This window comes from Pleurodeles waltl, chromosome 1_2 (genome assembly GCF_031143425.1).
Source record: "Pleurodeles waltl isolate 20211129_DDA chromosome 1_2, aPleWal1.hap1.20221129, whole genome shotgun sequence".
Classification (NCBI taxonomy): Eukaryota; Metazoa; Chordata; class Amphibia; order Caudata; family Salamandridae; genus Pleurodeles; species Pleurodeles waltl.
This window is the reverse complement of record NC_090437.1, coordinates 761621599-761643641: the sequence shown is the minus strand read 5'-3', so window position 1 is coordinate 761643641 and position 22043 is coordinate 761621599.

Genomic DNA, 22043 nt, shown 5'->3' with positions numbered 1-22043 from the left:
CACTACCTTCTCACAGTTAAAGGAAGGCCTGGGCAAAAAACTCCGCTCTGCTGGCGGAGTTTGTGGAATTTGGCAATTCTACTTTCTGTGGAGAATGCAGATTTACCAATAGTCTGCGCAATGTAGCAGAGTTTTTTCTATTTTTCCCATTGGTGCACGCTTTCTGTCATTTTGTACTTGTGAGATGTGAGACAAAAGCCGCTCTCTTGTGATTACAAACAAGATTTTTTACCTGTTTGCAAGAGTTAGCGTCATGCCAGTGTCTTCCAGACCGTCTTTTTAGGTGTAGGTGAGTGCAAGTGAGTGTGATCGACTGCTGCTGAAAACTGGCAAAGCTGAAGCAGCTAAAATCTACAATATTCTCGAATTGGCCGTTCGCATTGATATTGTTGTGCAAGGAGTACTTTTTTTTTCTAACAACAGGAAATGCCCCAGAGACTCAAACTTTCTGTTTCTATCCAGCAGGCTCCCCCCACTGCTGTGTCCATCTCCTTGTCACTTTTCACTTGGATTTCAAGCTGGAAGGATCACATTTTTGTCTCTTGGATAAATTATTAGATTTAAGGACTGTTGTATTTTAGTTTTCAGAAGTAAATTAAAAACACTTGTATAAGAGTGTTGTACAATTTGTTTGTTTGATAGGGGGCATGCCCCAGGATTTATCTGTACTTTTGTATGTGTTTTTTAGATTTGTGTTGGTGGGTAGCCTGCATTTGTGGCATAGATATATTTTGACTTGTAAATTTTGTCCTACAAAGGAATAACGTTTAACAGTGCACTACATTTGCTCCATGTTTTGTTTTGCAAACTTGCAATATTCATTAAATTGAATGTTAATGTTAAGTGGCTTAGCCTGCTAATTTAATAAACCTTCCAGCTGTAGGCCGAGTACAAGTTGTGGGTGCATGATGGAAAACAACTGGTTGTGGTGTCTGTGGGACTGAAACACCATGGATGGCATTGGATTGAAGATAACAAAATGTTGTTGGCGGTATTTCACATTTTGTTTCTGCAAACAGTGTATGGGGGGGGGTTATATAGTACTTGATGCCTTTGTATTTTAATTTTAGTTTTTGAAATTAATAATACTAAACTAATGCTGTTTTTACTTCCGTACAAATGCCTTCTTTGTCTGGCCAGTGTGTGAGAGTGTTTGTCATAGGCCACCATTTATCTTTGTTCCCCATGCCATGTCCTCAGGGGCCCTTTTTGTATAGTCAAAATTATAGTCCCACACCTAATTGTGTTTTTTGTCTATTCATCCTGCCTGTTGTTTGATGTGGCTGATGGCCATTTTGTTTAGGCAGCCACTAGTCCTGCATGTGTTCTTCTTTGTCGTGGTGGTGGCCATGCCTTCTTGCTGGTTGTTGTTTGACCATGTGGCTTGTGACCATTTTTTGGAGGCAGCCAGTGTGTTTTAGGCCTGCATTTGTTTTTCTTTGTTGTGGTGGCCATGTCTCCTTGCTGGTTGTTGTTTGACCATGCAGCTGGTGGCCATTTTGTGTAGGCAGCCAGTGTGCTTTTGGGCTGCATGTGTTCTTCTTTGTTGTGGTGGCCATGCCTCCTTGCTAGTTGTTGTTTGACCTTGTGGCTAGAGGCTATTTTGTGTAGGCAGCAAGTGTACTTTTGGGCTGTATGTGTTCTTCGTTGTTGTGGTGGCCATGCCTCCTTGCTGGTTGTTGTTTGACCATGTGGCTGGAGGACATTTTCTGTGTTTATTCAGGCCAAGTAGGTCAATGCTTATTAATAAATGTACTGTATCAGCAGTTGCTTATATTTTATGATATACTTTTTATTCGCATTTTTCACCTCCACCGCTCCGTGCTTTCCAAATCTCTGTAGTTTTTCATGCTAGTCCCCTTCCCCTAGTACATCAGCAATCGGAATTTGTTTTAAAACATTTTTATCCTTTTATTTTAATTGTTTTCACATTCTTTATTTTATTTAATTTTATAACATCAGCCTAATAATAATATTTCAATTTGTTTAACTTTTTTCTTGCTTTTTAAAAATAAATTAAAATATGTTGTTTTTTTGTTTTTCATTTTTTTTTCTTCCTATTTTCCCCATTAGCCCCATGTCTGCCATAGGCGTACAGTTGCACTACATTACACAACATAATATTATTCAAGGATAATTATTATTCTGTTTGTCACCAGCACTTCCCTGAGTGACACATGCCAACGTGATGCAGAAAGATCCAGCTAACAGTTACATTCTGTATCTTGTAGTTGTTGCTCTTTCTGATCCTTCATGTCTGTACATGCTAATGAAAAATGATTTGTTGGTGTGTTGTTTTTATGAATGGATACACTTTATTTAATAATTATTTATACATTGATTTGAGAAACCATTTTATGATTTTGTTTGTTTCTACTACTAATGCAACTGCAACAACAATGCCACGTTTCACTGATCCTTCTTGCATGTTTCTTCTAGGTGCATGAAAAGAAAGATACATTACCCACAATACTGCCAGACAGAAGGCCTGTGCTCGACATGACGCGTGACCACACTCATGACCACACAAACATCTCTTCAGCTCCTGAAGCCAAATGACAGTTTCAAGATGGCCCCAAAGAAAACTGCTACTAAGAAAGCGGCCAGTGATAAGAAGGAGCTTCTCACCACTGGTATGTTGCCCCAGACCTTTTTTGGATAAATACATGAGCCTGCTGCACCAGCCTCTAGAGAGGAAGTTAGGAGCACCACCGCATCAGCTGCCCTATTCCAAAGTAGACCTGTTAGAAATGGGGTTTTGGTTGGCAGTCAGGTTACCCCCTATCCAAGCAAGGACCCTCACTCTAGTCAGGGAAAAGGAGAAACACACCTGGCTAACCCTTACTCACCCCCTTGATAGCTTGGCAAAAGCAGAAAGGCTTAATCCAAAAGCAATGTGTAAAGCATCTGTACCAACACACACAGTAATAAGAGCCTTAGTCTATGGAAGACAATGGAACCATTGATTTCACACAAAGTACCTTGTTTGCGTCAAAAATAAAGCTGCATGGGTGAGTGTGCATCGGAAAAGTCAATGACTCATCGATTCCTTACTTGCAAGTGATTCTGTGTGTCATTTTTTTCTCTGGCCAGGTCGGGGATGTGTCTCCCTCACAAGAGAACGATGCAATGATTTTCGGACAGGACACCTCGGATCTGCACAGCTTTACTATGACTTTGAAACCCAGCGACAATGCGTAAGAAATCCGGTAGCATGGTGTTAGAAAACCACACTACCTGGGGCTTGCGTAATTATCAGCAGCCACAATTGGGTGTTGTGCCATTTCTCCAGCTACGATGCATCGATCTCACAGTCGCGATGCAGGTGGAGTATTGATTTTTGCCACAAAGCAGGTGGTGTGTCGTTTTTCAGCAGCGTTGAAGGTAGTACATCAAAAATTTCCCCCCACGATGTTCTGTGTGTGGATTCCAGTCCTTGTGCTGCCAACTTCAATTCTCAAGGGCCTAGAGACTGGAAAGGGCACCACTTGGCAGAGCAGGAGTCTCAGCAGAGAGTCCAGGTGCCATCAGAGGAAGCCTTTGACGGACAAGAGACTTCAAAACAGGAGGCAAGGTCAATTCAAGCCCTTGGAGAATCTTCTCAAGCAGGAATGCACAACAAAGTCCAGGTTGTACTCTTTCAGGCAGAAGCAGCAACTGCAGGCCAACCCAGCAAAGTGCAGTCACAGGCAAAGGGGCAGTACTCCTCCTCCAGCACTTCAGCTCTTCTCCTTGGCAGAGGTTCCTCTTGATTCCAAAAGTAATCTAAAAAACTGGGGTTTTGGGCCCACTACTTATACGTCTTTCTGCCATTGAAGTTGGCAAACTTTAAATGAAAGTATTTGGTGTTATCAAGATCCTGCCTTGCCCAGGCCAGGCCCCAGACACACACCAGGTGGTTGGAGACTGCATTGTGTGAGGGCAGGCACTGCCCATTCAGGTGTAAGGGACCACTCCTCTCTCCACTCTAGCTCACATGGCCCATCAGGATATGCCGGCTACACCCCAGCTCCCTTTGTCTCACTGTCTGGAGGGGATTCACAAACAGCCCAACTGTCAGTCTGACCCAGACAGGGAATCCACAAACAGGCAGTCACAGAATGGGTTAAGCAAGAAAATGCCCACTTTATAAAAGAGGAATTTGCAAACTGACAATTTAAAAACAACTTTACCAAAAGATGTATTTTTAAATTGTGAGTTCAGAGACACCAAACTTTATATTTCCATCTGCTCACAAAAGGGATCTGCGCTTAAAATTTACTTAAAGGCAGCCCCCATGTGAACCTTTGAGAGTGATAGGCTTTGCAACAGTGAAAACCAAATTTGGCTGTATTTAACTGTTAGGACATGTAAAACTCATCAGTACATGTCCCCGCTTCAACATACACTGTACCCTACCCAAGGGGCTACATAGGGCCTACCTTAGGGGTGCCTTCCATGTATGAAAAGGGAAGGTTTGGGCCTGGCAAATGGGTACAGTTGCAGGTCAAATTGGCAGTTGAAGACTGAAAACTTAGACACTGCAGAGGTAGGTCTGGGCCATGCTTACAGGGCTACGTAGGTGGATGGCATAATCAGTGCTGAGGGCTCACTAGAAGCATTTGATTTACAGGCCCTGGGCACCTCTAGTGCACTTTACTATAAAATCAAATATGCCAATCATGGAAAAGCCAATTACACATATAATTTAAACAGGAGCACTTGCACCTTAGCACTGGTCAGCAGTGGTAAAGTGCCCAGAGTACCAACAACAGCAAAAACAGCACACAGTCAAAACATAGAAAGCAGAGGCAAAAAAGACAGGGGAGACCACACCAAGGATGTCAGGTCTAACAAGGCCCAAGCCCATGTCTGGCACAGAGGCAGCCTTTCTAATCACAGGAATACCGACGAGCTGTGACGTTGAACTGGACTTATCTCTTTCTCAAAGTAGTACCCAATTGCTGCCATAAACACAGGCCAATGAGCAACAGCAGTCACAGTCAGCAAGAGCAGCAATGAAGTAGGAGCACATGAGGATGTTGAGCTTCATGCAGAGGAAGACGAAGAAGCCCCTCTTTCACAAGATCCTCCGTCTTCCAGATCTCTCCATCTTCTTCCACAAGCCCCCCTTTTGATGATCAAGACTCCACATGGATGCCACCTTAGTCTTAAACATGCCAGGAGAGGCAAGGAGGGAAAAGGAAGGTTCCTGAAAGGCTTGGAGTCATGGATGAAGAAGAGGAAGATGGCGAATCTGACGATGAGCAAGTCATCATGGTTGTTAGCCAAGCCCCAGTAGAGTCAAACATTACCCCTATCTTCTCATCCTGCTCTGAGAGATCTGGCAGCGATATCAACACCTCCACCAGCTTCCATATTTACAAGGCCCTGGGTGAGACCTGCATCGACACCCACCTCAGTAGAAGAAGGCACTGCAGAGAGGCAAACGTCATCAAAACAACATCCACCTACCCCCACTTCTTCCAACATTGGTAGTGGCACCAGTGTTAGAGAGTTGACCTCCCCAGTTTGGGACTTCTTTACGGTCAGTGCAAGGGAGCCAGACATTGCCATATGCTCCATTTGCCGAGCAAGTATTAGTCGGTCTAAGCTTGGTAGAAACTATGGAACCAAATGCCAAATATCCTATTTTAGAAAACACCATGCAGTCCGATCGGAGGCGCACCTTAGTAGCCTAAAGGAAAAGCCTGCATGTGGTGTTAGTGAAGGTTTTGAAAGTATGGAATCTGATTCGATCATGGTGGAAGGTGAAGAAGAGGGTGACATTTTTGTTATACAAATCAGCCCTGTCCCCAGCAGTGCAGTAGTATCATTGTTTGCATCAGTAATATCACAATGGCACAGGAAGACCCAGAGTCAGGTCGGAACACCAAGGCAAGAACCCACAGTGGCTTCCCCCCTGAGACACTCATTGAGCCTACCACCACCTTCTAAGTGGCCTGCATCAGTGCCACCAGCAAAGAAAAAAATCCAGGCTACAAGGGAAATGAGCAAGAAGGATTGTACCATGGGTCAATCTATCCCATAGGTGCATATGCTGAAGAAACAGCTAAAGGAGGTCTCTGAAGCGTACGCAGGTGTGGATGAAAAAACAGATGTGCAGGAGTTGGTGGAGAGCTTAATCCTTCATTTATCCATTAATACAAATCTTCAAAGAGACATTGGGGGTCATTCTGACCGCCAGGGTCGCGGATGACTGAAGCACCGCCAACAGGCTGGCGGTGCTTCAAAGCCCATTCCGACCGCGGTGGTAAAGCCGCAGTCAGAAAACCGGGTCTGGCGGTTTCCCGCCGGATTTCCCCCGGCTGGGCAAATCCGCCAGGGCAGCGCTGCAAGCAGCGCTGCCCAGGGGATTCTGACCCCCTTCCCGCCAACCTGTTTCTGGCGGTTTTTACCGCTAGGAACAGGATGGCGGGAACGGGTGTCCAGGGGCCCCTGGGGGCCCCAGCCTGCTTTTCACTGTCTGCCTAGCAGACAGTGAAAAGCGCGACGGGTGCAACTGCACCCGTCGCACACCTGCAACACCGCCGGCTCCATTCGGAGCCGGCTTCAGTGTTGCAGGCCGCCTTCCCGCTGGGCCGGCGGGCGCTAATGTTAGCGCCCGCCGGCCCAGCGGGAAGGTCGGAATGGCCCCAGCGGTCTTCCCGCCGCCCGCCGGGGTCAGAATGACCCCCATTGTGTCATCCAAACATTACATCTGTGGCACAATTCTTCACCACACGGTACAAACAATTACTGGTCACTTTCACTCCTTTTTCACATGGGAAAGTTTCAACCTACAAAACATGGATTGCTGAACAAGCCAGAGACCAGGAAAAAGAACGGCTGGAACTTAGAGGTCCACTAACGAGCAGAAGCTCTGGGGTGGAGCCTTCAACTTCCATAGAGCTTGTGGGCAGTGCTGTTGGCTTACAGCAGTCAAAATCCTCACCAGCAACAACAACAAGATCAGGAGGAGCCACCCAAATATCTGCATTTGACTGGTTTCTAAAGGCAGGGCTTAAGTCCACTGCAGAGGTGAAGGCAACAGAGCTCGAGCAAGGTGGAGCACCAATGACTATTGAGCAGATGGTCCAGGTCAACCTGAATGACCCAACAGAAGTTTATCTTTATCAAAATAGATTGGTGTATTGGTGTGGAAAGAGGCACCAATGGACAGTGCTCAGCAGACTGGCAATAATGTATCTGCTTGCCCTGTAGCCAGTGTGTCTGCTGAGCATGTGTTCAGTGCAGCTGGTGCAGTTGTGACAGTGGGAAGGACCCAGTCTCTTGCCCCAAAATGTTGAGAGATTGACCATGATCAAAATATTAATCAGCACTTCATACTACCAAATTACAGCATACCTGAAAAACATGGTAGTGTGTTAGCTGACCAACTTCTGAGTGAACCACCTGTGTTTGAGGATTAACTCTACTTTCCTGACTAGACCTGGGGCACCATGGAGCTTTCTACTTTCTACTATGAACAGCTTTGAGAAAAAGAAGTAGCTAACTGTGGTAACTTTATTATTGTACATTGTTTGTTACTGTCAAAATGACTAATGAACCCCAACTGTTTCAGGCCTATGTATGGCCAAAGTGTAGTTGGACCAGTGTGCATTGAAGAAGCTCCCAAACCCACCAAAATCACTACAAAAAGATTTACGAGACAATGTCTGCCTCCATCCTGTGCCTATCCTTTCTTTTGCCCCCTAGCAGGACTGCCCCAGATATTTCATTTACAAGTTACTGGCCAATGTGTGTTTCATTTCCTGAATCGAAAAGGATCAGCAGTGTGCCACTATGCTTGACTGGAACAGGTAAGTAATACTATATATGCCTTAATGATTGTTTTGAAGGATACTTGTTTCAATTTTGAGAATTGAGATGGTTTGTGTGACTCATCATGTCTAGTGGTGGCAGATAGTGAGAGTGGGTGTTTATGTTGTTTAACTATATTACACTGGCTTGTGTTTGTGCCATGATCGATTTACAATGTTGGTGGCATATAACTTTTAATGGGTAATAATTTTTTTCCTGGAGGTGATTTTTCCCCCTTCCCCTTTCACACTTACTGAAATGTATTTGCCGGCATTTTCACACTGCTTTGTTTTCTGGTGCTCTGCTTTCTGGTTCACATTTGTTGAGGAAGACCTGACCAGTCCATTTGACAAACAAACAGAATTTTAGTCCAGAAAATAAAAAAATACTCAATGTTTCTGTTGTTGTTAAACAGATATGGGTACCTCTATCTCAAATGGGTTGTGAGACTATGACTCAAAGGAGCAGTTGGTATGGATTTGGACATAATAATCTTTAATCAGAGTCTGGAGTGTGATGGAAGGAATCAGAGTGTGATTTGACAACTTAAAGAACTGCCAGAAGAAGGAAGTTATCAGCTTCATGGAAATCAACAGGAGTGATGTGAGGATGCGTCTTAGAGGCCTATTCCAATCTGCAAACTGGTGAGGAGAGGTGCATCAATTACTTGATTTGGGAAATGCAATGCTGCTGTATGTTGCTGCTGGCTGGCTGGCTCAAACTTGAAACTATGTGGTTGGGTGGGAGGGCCGCTATAGGAAACTGGAGGAGACAGACATATGATGGATGATAATGTCACATTATGCTGTGCTCTGGGCCAAATGTTATGATGAGCATGACAGTTGTGAGTTTGATCATCCTGATACATGCTGACACTTGTCTGTGATTGTTGGTAGATGACCGCACAAGTCTTCTTGGTACACTACTTCTCATGAAGCTTATCTTCCATTCCATCCTTCTTGATTCTGCAATATCATGATGATAATAATTTCTGTTTTACAATCCACAGGCCTTCTCCTGCACCATAACACTCATGCTTGCCTTATCGGATTGCCTTCAGCAGACACCCAAGAAGATTGATGGGGCAATCCAAGAAAATTGCATATGCACCACCCAATTTGGCAATAGAGACTAGTATCATTTTTCTTTCAAAACTCTTTTTTTTTAGAACTGTGTGTATTAGCTTCACCCCAAGATTAATTATGTGTACTATTTTGCAGACGTAGCTGACCAGAAATGTTTAGATATATACAACTTGGCTCTCACTGGGTCTGGCAGAATGTAAAGTTATCTGTGCTATACATATTCATGTTTTTCTATTCCTCCTACAACAGGCTGCTATTTATTTCCCAGATGAATATTGTGTGTGTCTTTTTGTCACACCTTTCCCAAAATCCTTTTCCCATCCATTCATCAAATCTCTAACCCTCTTCCCCCAGGCTGAGTGATTGATTGAGGTGTTACTTCATAATTTACACCATTGATTAATCTCACACTTGGTGGGGTGTCTGTGGTAAAAGCAACCTCAACTAAGTGTGCAGGACCTTCATTTGAGTTTACCTATGTGAAGTGGGACCTTGCTTTCGATGCCTTGATTGTTAGTGCTCTTGCATGCTACTACTACACCACCATAAAACAATGCAGCCCTTGCTTCATCCATTCATGAAAGAGAATTATGGAACATTGTTGTACCGTTACTTTAGGCAATGTAATTGGCAGTGGTAAATCTCTCTGCTCCTCTCCTATGGGTTAAATTTTGCATAATGCACTGCAGAGACTAGTAGAGTATTGGGAGTCGTTTACCTAACTGCATAAATAATTGTTATACACTATCAGCAGATTTGTAAAACATGCTGCACTAATCGGAATACACGACCAGCATATTTTGAAAACATGCTGTGTAAAAGCAGCAGTGCGAAGTAAAACACCCCAAGAAAAGACTTTAGGCATAAATAACAGTAAAAAACTATTTATTTAAACTGTCACTAAAAAAATATAAATAAATGCCCACCCCTTCCACCCACAACTGGCCAACCCCTATCCCCAAACAAATGTCCCTTTCCCCAAACAATGTACATAACAGAAAATGTTCAATTGTCCAATGTTGCACAGGAGTAAACAAATAAAAATACAAGTCCTTCAAACCCTTTCCCACCCTCTCCACCCACCACAAAGCACTAAAGGTGGACCAGAATCCTCCTGGGGAGCCCTCCACATGTGCCTGGTGGGCTTCTAACTGTGCCAGCCTCTGAAGGATGGGGTGTTGGAAGATGGCTTCCGACAGGGGTTTGAAGGTGAGGGCAGACGGGATAATGCGACGGCAGGAGGCTGCCCTGGCACTGCCACATAAGTGTTTCTGGGCTGGAGGTACTAGAGCCTGGCTGGGGCCTAGAGAACCGGCAACAGCGACTGCTGCTGCTGCCTCCTCCTCTTCTTCCTTGAGGACCACTAGCCACTTGTACTCAGCCAGTATGGCTTCCAGCTTTGTCCACCACATCCGGGCTGCTATTTCCTGCCGTGTTGGTGGAACAGCAGGAATATCTACATCAAGAAAGAAAAAAGAGAAATTGTTAACAATGCTCTGAGCAAAGCACTTGTTAAAAATCATGTAGTGTAGTGGCACAGTAGCCGTACATTTGGTGGTCACCTCAGACCATTCAATTTTAAGGTCATAACTGTCACAGCCATAATATGCACAATGGACTACAAGTGTTCTTCTCTCTACTGTTGTGCTAAATTAATTGCTAGCTCAGCTGGTGCCATAGTAGTGCTCATTACTGTCTGCAGCTGGGGCAGCTGTACTAGAAAATTATTTTATTCTAATGGCCCTGTTCTTTTTTGTACCTGGACTATAAGGCCGATCAATACTACGAATGAAACACACCACATGATATAATCAATCATACAGACATCCTGTCTGCCATAAGTAGACGTCGGGAGACGTAATGCACTGCAGTACAGGGAAAGAATTAAGGAAAGGGATTTAGATTGTATGTGGTGCATTCGCATCATCACATTCAGGAAAACGAAGGCACTTACTTCTGGACAACTTTACACATTGTCCTCATGCCCCTTCTCCACCACATATTGTAATAACTACTTTTTTCCCAAAAAATACATTTGCTTTGCAGTAAGGAAAGGAATCTTCTTAACGTACTCAACTGCAGGGTAAGGCAGAGTGGATTAGGATGGGTAGGTAGAGTACACACTTTACAGATCAATTTGTTCCTCATCATCATCATCATGTGCATAAGGTTTGGCTAGTAGTGTGACTCACTGTGCTTGGCAAATGTTGAAAGAGAACAAATACAGGAGAAAATCCATTATAGAAGCCATAACGAATTATATTTTTCACTTGGCTTGAAAAATGTGGCATAAGCAAAGAATGGATTTTTTAAGTTATTTAGAAGTCTGGGACATAACTTATAAAAGATTAAAGGAGTGAAGTACTAGGAAGTCTCTGACACAGTTGGCACTCGGAGGAAAGGGAAACACGCCTTTTTTGGCAATGCCATGCATTGAAAAGCGTTTGACACATTAACTTAACTTAAGCTGACAGACACACATTGCACAGCCAACGCTGCAGTGCCAATTCTGACGAATTGAACCATGTTTTGCCTGTAAGTCCCTAGTAAAGTGCACTACATGTGCCCAGGGTCTGTAAATTAAATGCTTCTAGTGGGTCTGCAGTACTGAGTGTGCCACCCACATAAGTAGCCCTTTAGCCATGTCTCAAGCCTGCCATTGCAAGGCCTGTGTGGACAATTTCACTACACTACGACTTGCCATTTTAAACTACTTTCCAAACCTTAAACTCTCCTTTTTCTACTTAAACACCACCCCTATGGTAGGCCCCAGGTAACCCTTAGAGTAGGGTGCTATGTAGGTAAAAGGCATGATACATACCTATGTGTTTTAGATGTTCTGTAAAAAGCTAATAAATTTGTGTTCCACTACTGTGACGCCTACTCCTCTCATAGACTAGGATTAGAACTGCCCTCATATACTTTGAAGTGGTAGATTCTGAACTGGAAGGAGTAGCCTTGTCATGTTTAGTATTGCCAGAATGGTAATAGAACATCCTGCTTACTGGTGAAGGTGAATTTAGTATTGCTATTTTAGAAATGCCACTTTTAGAAAGTGGGCATTTCTCTGCAATTACTGCCATCTGGCCTTACAGCCCTGTCTCCAATCCACGTCTGGTATGCAGTGGTTAACAGCTCCTCTTGTACATTCCACCCAAACAACCATAAACAAAGGACACTCAGTCACATCTGCATTCATCTGCATACTGAATGGGTCTACCTGGGCAGGAAGAGTGGAGGGGCTCTCTCCTTCACTTCAAAGGCCAATGGCCTGCCCTCACACAAAAGACTGATATCCCCACAGGGATCCTGGGAGACAGGACTGGGTTGAAAGGGGAACTTGTGCACTACAAAACCACTCTTTGAAGTTTCCCTCACTTCAAATGCATTTTTAGGTATATGAACTGGGTCTCTGACCCCATCAAATCAGACACTTCTGGATCTACAACTGCATTCTGTCAGAGGAACTGCCTCACTACTGAAAGGACTCGTCTGGACTGCAACAACTGTGGCCTGTAACGCAAGTCCAATGTTTGGTAATACCTTTGACATCATGCAATATGATCGCGACATTGCAAAGTCGACTCATCACGTCTTGACCTAACTAGATTCATCGATCCCGCCGGGTCACAAGGAACCGATGCCTCGGCACCGATGCTGCACCAGCTCCTTCTGCAACCAGATGGAACCAATGCCTTACCTCATCTGCCTCTCATTATGGAACCGACGCCTCACCTCCCCAGACACCGTAAGGGACTAACGCCACATCTGTTCCAGCAAAACTTCATCTCTACAACTCTGTGCAACATCTTTGTTTCTTCATACTGTGCCTGGGGGTCCGTGCAACTCCATGACTGGCACCTGTGGTGTCGGATTACTGGGAACACCTCCGTCAATGATGCAGTAATAGCCCCGGTTAGAACTATTGAGTTTCTAAGTGGTTTAGTGGAATTTAATTATTAAAAATTCATAACTTTGCGTGTGTACATTGGATTTTCATTGTTCCATCCTTATTTTATTCAGATAAACGTTATCTGTTTTTCTAAACTTATGTGGTGTATTTTTGTGGTGTTCTCACTGTGTTACTGTATGAGTTTTTGCACAAATACTTTACACATTGGCTGCTAAGTTAAGCCTGCCTGCTCTGTGCCAAACTACCAGAAGGTGAACACAGGATAATTTGGGTTATGTTGTGACTTACCCTGGCTACGATTGTGGTCCCTACTTGTACAAGGTAGTATTTTTCTGCCAACTAGAGACCCATTTTCTAACACTGGTGTTCGGTGTTGAGGATAGGACGTGTGTTTGTGCAGTGCCATACAATAGCTACGTGTACACTACCTTCCCACAGTTAAAGGAAGGCCTGGGCAAAAAACTCCGCTCTGCTGGTGGAGTTTGTATAATTTGGCAATTCTACTTTCTGTGGAGAATGCAGATTTACCAATAGTCTGCGCAACGTAGCAGAGTTTTTTCTATTTTTCCCATTGGTGCACGCTTTCTGTCATTTTGCACTTGTGAGATGTGAGACAAAAGACGCTCTCTTGTGATTACAAACAAGATTTTTTACCTGTTTGCAAGAGTTAGCGCCATGCCAGTGTCTTCCAGACTGTCTTTTTTGGTGTAGGTGAGTGCAAGTGAGTGTGATCGACTGCTGCGGAAAACTGGCGAAGCTGAAGCGGCTAAAATCTACAATATTCTCGAATTGACCGCTAGCATTGATATTGTTGTGCAAGGAGTACTTTTTTTTTCTAACAACAGGAAATGCCCCAGAGACTCCAACTTTCTGTTTCTATCCAGCAGGCTCCCCCCACTGCTTTGTCCATCTCCTTGTCACTTTTCACTTGGATTTCAAGCTGGAAGGATCACATTTTTGTCTCTTGGATAAATTATTAGATTTAAGGACTGTTGTATTTTAGTTTTCAGAAGTAAATTAAAAACACTTGTATAAGAGTGTTGTACAATTTGTTTGTTTGATAGGGGGCATGCCCCAGGATTTATCTGTACTTTTGTATGTATTTTTTAGATTTGTGTTGGTGGGTAGCTTGCATTTGTGGCATAGTTATATTTTGTCCACCAAAGGAAAAACATTTAACAGTGCACTACATTTGCTCCATGTTTTGTTTAGCAAACTTGCAATATTCATTAAATTGAATGTTAATGTTAAGTGGCTTAGCCTGCTAATTTAACAGACCTTCCAGCTGTAGGCCGAGTACAAGTCGTGGGTGCATGATGGAAAACAACTGGTTGTGGTGTCTGTGGGACTGAAACACCATGGATGGCATTGGATTGAAGATAACAAAATGTTGTTGGCGGTATTTCACATTTTGTTTCTGAAAACAGTGTATGGGGGGTTATATAATACTTGATGCCTTTGTATTTTAATTTTAGTTTTTGGAATTAATAATACTAACCTAATGCTGTTTTTACTTCTGTACAAATGCCTTCTTTGTCTGGCCATTGTGTGAGAGTGTTTGTCATAGGCCACCATTTATCTTTGTTCCCCATGCCATGTCCCCAGGGGCCCTTTTTGTATAGTAAAAATTATAGTCCCACACCTAATTGTGTTTTTTGTCTATTCATCCTGCCTGTTGTTTGATGTGGCTGATGGCCATTTTGTTTAGGCACCCACTAGTCCTGCATGTGTTCTTCTTTGTCGTGGTGGCCATGCCTTCTTGCTGGTTGTTGTTTGACCATGTGGCTTGTGACCATTTTGTGGAGGCAGCCAGTGTGTTTTAGGCCTGCATGTGTTTTTCATTGTTGTGGTGGCCATGTCCCCTTGCTGGTTGTTGTTTGACCATGCAGCTGGTGGCCATTTTGTGTAGGCAGCCAGTGTGCTTTCGGGCTGCATGTGTTCTTCTTTGTTGTGGTGGCCATGCATCCTTGCTAGTTGTTGTTTGACCTTGTGGCAAGAGGCTATTTTGTGTAGGCAGCAAGTGTACTTTTGGGCTGTATGTGTTCTTCGTTGTTGTGGTGGCCATGCCTCCTTGCTGGTTTTTGTTTGACCATGTGGCTGGAGGACATTTTCTGTGTTTATTCAGGCCAAGTAGGTCAATGCTTATTAATAAATATTAATAAATGTACTGTATCAGCAGTTGCTTATATTTTATGATATACTTTTTATTAGCATTTTTCACCTCCACCGCTCCGTGCTTTCCAAATCTCTGTAGTTTTTCATGCTAGTCCCCTTCCCCTAGTACATCAGCAATCGGAATTTATTTTAAAACATTTTTATCCTTTTCTTTTAATTGTTTTCACATTCTTTATTTTATTTAATTTTATAACATCAGCCTAATAATAATATTTCAATTTGTTTAACTTTTTTCTTGCTTTTTAAAAATAAATTAAAAAATATATATTATTTTTTTCATTATTTTTTTCTTCCTATTTTCCCCATTAGCCCCATGTCTGCCATAGGCGTACAGTTGCACTACATTACACAACATAATATTATTCAAGGATAATTATTATTCTGTTTGTCACCAGCACTTCCCTGAGTGACACATGCCAACGTGATGCAGAAAGATCCAGCTAGCAGTTACATTCTGTATGTTGTAGTTGTTGCTCTTTCTGATCCTTCATGTCTGTAAATGCTAATGAAACATGATTTGTTGGTGTGTTGTTTTTATGAATGGATACACTTTATTTAATAATTATTTATACATTGATTTGAGAAACCATTTTATGATTTTGTTTGTTTCTACTACTATTGCAACTGCAACAAAAATGCCACGTTTCACTGATCCTTCTTGCATGTTTCTTCTAGGTGCATGAAAAGAAAGATACATTACCCACAGTACTGCCAGACAGAAGGCCTGTGCTCGACATGACGCGTGACCACACTCATGACCCCACAAACATCTCTTCAGCTCCTGAAGCCAAATGACAGTTTCAAGATGGCCCCAAAGAAAACTGCTACTTAGAAAGATGCCAGTGATAAGAAGGAGCTTCTCACCACTGGTATGTTGCCCCAGACCTTTTTTGGATAAATACATGTGCCTGCTGCACCAGCCTCTAGAGAGGAAGTTGGGAGCACCACTCCCACATCAGCTGCCCTATTCCAAAGTAGACCTGTTGGAAATGGGTTTTGGTTGGCAGTCAGGTTACCCCCTGTCCAAGCAAGGACCCTCACTCTAGTCAGGGCAAAGGAGAAACACACCTGGCTGACCCTTACTCACCCACTTGGTAGATTGGCAAAAGCAGAAAGGCTTAATCCAGAAGCAATGTGTAAAGCATCTGTACCAACACACACAGTAATACAGTGAAGACACTAAAAAATTGACACCTCACGAGTTTAGAAAAGACACGCAATATTTATCTAAATCAAATAAGACCAAAATGACTAAAATCCAACATGCACCAGTCAAGATATGAATTTTCAAAAGAATAAGAGCCTTAGTCTATGGAAGACAATGGAAGCATTGATTTCACACAAAGTACCTGGTTTGCGTCAAAACTAAAACTGCATGGGTGAGTGTGCATCGGAAAAGTCAATGACTCATCGATTCCTTACTTGCAAGTGAGTCTGTGTGTCATTTTTTTCTCTGGCCAAGTCGGGGATGTGTCTCCCTCACAAGAGAACGATGCAATGATTTTCGGACAGGACACTTCGGATCTGCACAGGTTTACTATGACTTTGAAACCCAGCGACAATGCGTAAGAAATCTGGTAGCATGGTGTTAGAAAACCACGCTACCTGGGGCTTGCGTCATTATCAGCAGCCACAATTGGGTGTTGTGTCATTTCTCCAGCTACGATGCATCGATCTCACAGTCGCGATGCAGGTGGAGTATTGATTTTTGCCACAAGGCAGGTGGTGCGTCATTTTTCAGCAGCGTTGAAGGTAGTGCATCAAAAATTTCCCCCCACGATGTTCTGTGTGTGGATTTCAGTCCTTGGGCAGCCAACTTCAATTCTCAAGGGCCCAGAGACTGGAAAGGGCACCACTTGGCAGAGCAGGAGTCTCAGCAGAGAGTCCAGGTGCCATCAGAGGAAGCCTTTGACGGACAAAAGACTTCAAAACAGGAGGCAAGGTCAGTTCAAGCCCTTGGAGAATCTTCTCAAACAGGAATGCACAACAAAGTCCAGGTTGTCCTCTTTCAGGCAGAAGCAGCAACTGCAGGCCAACCCAGCAAAGTGCAGTCACAGGCACAGGGGCAGTACTCCTCCTCCAGCTCTTCAGCTCTTCTCCTTGGCAGAGGTTCCTCTTGATTCCAGAAGTAATAAAAAAAACTGGGGTTTTGGGCCCACTACTTATACGTCTTTCTGCCATTGAAGTTGGCAAACTTTAAATGAAAGTATTTGGTGCAAATACTTTTAGGTATGGGCAGTGGGTCACCATTAATGGGCAACGGGTGGAGGCTATACGTGACACAAGAGCCAGCATAATCATTGTCAAGGGTCAGCTGGTGTCCGCAGAGCCGGTCCCACTGAACACATTCCATTAAGTCATAGTTGCTGACAATTGTGAGAGACATCAACCAGTGGCTGTGGTTCCCTTTAAGTGGGGGGTGGGGCGGATCTGGTACTAAGAAAGTAGCTGTAAGTCCTACCATGCATGTAGATTTGTCTGTTAGGTAATGACCGTGAGCACACTACCTGGAGGGAGGTAGAACTTAGATCTCACTTGGAGAAGATGGGATTGCCTGAGTTGGTCTTTATGACCACATGGTCCATGGCTGCCTGGGAGGGAAAGTGAAGGGCATCTGGAGCCTGTATAAATAACACAGACAGCTGTCAAGGAGAGGGGCAGGGCACTGGAAACCAGCCTTGAAGTTCCCATGGTGGACGTTGATGGGGTCCCTGAGGAGGAGGCTGCTTAGACAACAGGTGAGGACATTGCCACCCTAGGTGACCTGCCTGAGCTTGCTGGTTGGCAAGTTGAGGGTGGGCCCACCAGGGAGGAATTTTGCAAAGAACAGAAAGAGTGTCCCACTTGATGGCTAAAGGCAACAGGCCTTAGCTCATGCAGCAGGTGAATTCTCTGGGGATCACCTGATCTACTGGGAGAATGATCTCCTATATAGTGAGGCTTAGGCTCTAGGTACTGGAGTAACACATGTGTTGGTGGTCCCTCAGTGTTATCGGGCCTTCCTACTAGGTTTGGCTCATGACATACCCCTGGCAGGGCATTTAGGGCAAGACAAGACCTTTGTCAGGCTTGTCACCCACTTCTATTGGCCCTGACTGAAGACAACCTCAGATACATTCTGAAGGTCCTGTCGCACCTGGCAGGCCAGTGGGAAGTCAGGGAAAAAGCTGAAGGCTCCCCAGATCCCACTTCTCATTGTTGGCACTCCCTTTGAAAGGGTCCGCATTGACATAATTGGTCCATTGGACCCCAAGGCAGCCCTAGGCAACAGGTTCATCCTGGTCTTAGTGAACCATGCCACACGCTATCCAGTGGCACTTCTTATGACGACAGTGACTGCACCTGTGGTGACCAAAACTTTGATTTGGATCTTTACCCGTGAGGGATTCCCCAAAGAGATAGTGTTTGACAGAGGCACTAACTTCATGTCAGCATACATGAAGTCCATGTGAGATGTGTGTGGTGTAACTCACAAGTTCACCACGGCCTATCATCTTCAATCCAATAGTCTGGTTGAGAGATTCAACAAAACCTTGAAGGGCATAATGAGGCGTAGATGGGACGTCCTCTTGCCATGCCTTCTCTTTGCTTACAGAGAAGTGCCCCAGAAAGGGGTAGTGTTCAGTCCCTTTGAGCTTCTCGATGGCTATCCTGTCAGGGTGGCCCTAAGCATTGTCAAGGAAGGGTGGGAGAAAGCTCCCAGGAAGCCCCCCAGGATGCGGTCAGCTACATGTTGGCTCTCCACAACCAGATGCACTGCTTCTGGAAAAAGGCCAAAAGCAACCTTGAGGCCAGTCAAAAGGTAATGAAAAGCTGGTATGACCAGAAGGCCAATCTGGTGGAGTTTCAACCTGGCGACAAAGTATGGGTCATGGAGCCAGTAGAGCCCAGAGCTCTCCAGGACTGCTGGACTGGCCCCTACTAAGTAAAAGAACATTAGGGGAGGCCACTTATTTAATGGACTTCCAGACCCCTAAAGACCCCTAAGGGTGCTCCATGTAAACCAGCTAAAGCCTCACTTTGAGAGGTCTGAAGTCAGCATGCTTCTAGTGACAGATGAGGGTGTGGAGCAGGAGGAGAGTGAACCTCTCCCTGACCTCCTCGCTGCACAAGAAAGTGATGGTCAGTTGAGGGGCTCAACTTCTCTGACTCCCTAACCCTAGACCAGCGAGTTGACAGTTACCAGTTACTGGGACAGTTCTCCTCCCTGTTTCCTCTCACCCCTAGGCTCACACATCTGTGCTTCCATGAATTTGATATGGAAGACAGTCCCCCTGTAAAGAGCAACATTTACAGGTTGTCAGACAGGGTGAAGGCCAGCATCAAGGAGGAAGTTGCCAAGATGCTAGCTTTATGGGTGATTGAAGCTTCTAACAGTCCGTGGTCCAGCCCAGAGGTGTTGGCACTTAAGGCTGCCCCACCGGGCGCCAACCAGAACTTCGGTTCTGTGTGGACTACCGAGATCTCAACTTCGCCACTAAGACTGATGCACAGCCCATCCCCAGAGCTGATTAGCTCATTGACAGTCTAGGCACTGCTAAATTTCCCTGCTACCTTCCAACAGTTGGTTTACAGGGTCCTGACTGGTAAAGAGATGTTCTGTGCTGCCTACTTAGACATCGTTACCATCTACAATGTCAGCGAGGTGCTCCAGGCCATGCAATAGGCAGGACTGACCATCATGGCCAGTGAGGGCCAGATTCAGCAAGGTTCCGCGTTGTACTTGGGACACCTAGTAGGTGGTGGCAAGGTGCAGCTCCTCCAGGTCAAGAGTGAAACAATCATGGCTTGGAAACCACTTAAAACCCAAACTGAAGTGAGAGCCTTCCTAGTCCTTACTGGTTACTACCGCTGATTTGTTAAGGGATATCGCACCATTGTGGCCCCCTTAACTGAGCCGACTTCTGAAAAGCAGCCCAGGTTGGTGATCTGAACAGATGCTTGTCAGAAAGCTTTTGACTCCCTCAAGAAAGCCATGTGCACATCGCCCCAGATTATTCCAAGGAATTCATAGTGCAAATGGACGCTTCAGAGCATGGCATAGGGGCAGTCGTAGCACAGTTGAATGAGGCGGGCCTAGACCAACCAGTAACTTTCATTAATAGGAGGTTACTTCCACGGGAACAGAGGTGGAGTGCCATTGAGAGAGAAGCATTTGCTGTGGTTTGGACACTAATGAAGCTGGGATCATACCTGTTTCGGACTCACTTCCCGGTTCAGACAGACCACAAGCCCCTCAAATGGCTCATGCAGATGAGGGGTGAAAATCCTAAATTCTTGAGGTGGTCCATCTCCCTACAGGGAATGGACTTTACGGTGGAGCATCGCCTTGGGACTGATCACCCCAATGCTGTCAGTCCCTCCAAATTCTTCTGCTTAGTGATGCGAGCTCCCAGAGGGTTTGGTATCGCTCCCCAGTTTCAGCTGGGGGGGACACATTGGACCTGATAGTCTAGGGTGATCATCTCCCTACTTTTTGCCTGTCTCCCTCCATTTTTCTGACCCTGTTTTTGCTGGCTTTAGCTGTACTTTACCACTGCTAATCAGTTCTAAAGTGCATTTGCTCTCTCCTCTAAACATGATAACCTTGGTTCCTACCCAATGCTCATATTTAATGTGCCTGTAAGTCCCTAGTAAAGTGCACTACATATGTCCAGGGCTTGTAAATTATATGCTACTAATGGGTCTGCTGCACTTAATTTTCTACCCACATATGTAGCCCTTTAACCATATCTGAGGACTGCCGGCCTGTGTTTGCATTTCACTGCCCCTTCAACTTGTTTTTTAAAACTACTTGCCAAGCCTTTAACCCCCCTTTTTCCACATATGTCACCCCTACCGAAGGCCCTAGGTAACCCATACGGCAGGGTGCTATGAAGGTAAAAGGCAGGACTTGTACCTATGTGTTTTACATGTCCTGGTTGTGAAAAACCCATACATTTGTTTTCCACTCCTATGAGACCTGTTCCTCTCATAGACTAGCATTAGACCTTCCCTCCTATACTTTTAAGTGGTAGATTCTGATCTGGAAGGAGTAGCCGTTCATGTTTAGTATTGCCAGAATGGTAATAGAAAATCCTGCTTACTGGTGAAGTACGATTTAATATTACTAATTCTGAAATGCCACTTTTAGAAAGTGGGTATTTCTCTGCAGTTACTACCATCTGTGCCTTTCAGCCCTGTCTCCAATTGAACATCTGGTATTTGCTGGTTGACAGCTCCCCTTGTGCATGCTACCCAGGCAATCATAAACACAGGACACTCAGGGCCTCATTACGAGTTTGGCGGATGGAATTACTCTGTCACAAACGTGATGATATCACGGCTTTCGTAATACAAGTTCCAATATATTCTATGGAACTTGTAAAATGGCGGATAGGATATCTGTCACATCGGTGACAGAGTAATGCCCTCCGCCATACTCGTAATAAGGCCTTCAGTCACACCTGCATTCATCTGCATACTGAATGGGACTCCCTGGGCAGGAAGGGTGGAGGGACTCGCTCTTACATCTCAAAGGCCAGTGGCCTGCCCTCATCCAAAGGACTGATAATTCCCAAGAGGGATCCTGGCATACATGACTGGATTGAAAGGGGAAATTGTGCACTTCAAAACCACTCTTTTAGGTGTTCCCACTTCTAAGGCATTTTGGGGTATATAAACTGGGTCTCCGACACCACCAAATCAGGCATTTCTGGCTCTACACCTGCACTCTGTAAGAGGAACTGTCTGGCTGATAAAAGGACTCATCTGGACTGCTTTGCTGAGAAGTACTGCTGCCCTGCTTGTTGCTCTGCTACCCTGCTGGCCTCTGATCTTGCTGAAAGGGCTCTAGCTTCCCAAACATGCTCTCCAAGGGCTTAGATTGAGCTTGCCTCTAGTTCTGAAGTCTCAGGACCAAAAAAGATTTCACTTTCCAACTTCTAGCTAGTTTTCCGACTTCAGCGTTGCTAAGAATGACTTCAGGGAAACCAGCACTGATGCCGCAGCTGCTCCCGGCCCAAGGACCTCGCTGCATACAATGACCGTGGCTTGCAACACAAGTCCAATGTTGTTGTGACACTACT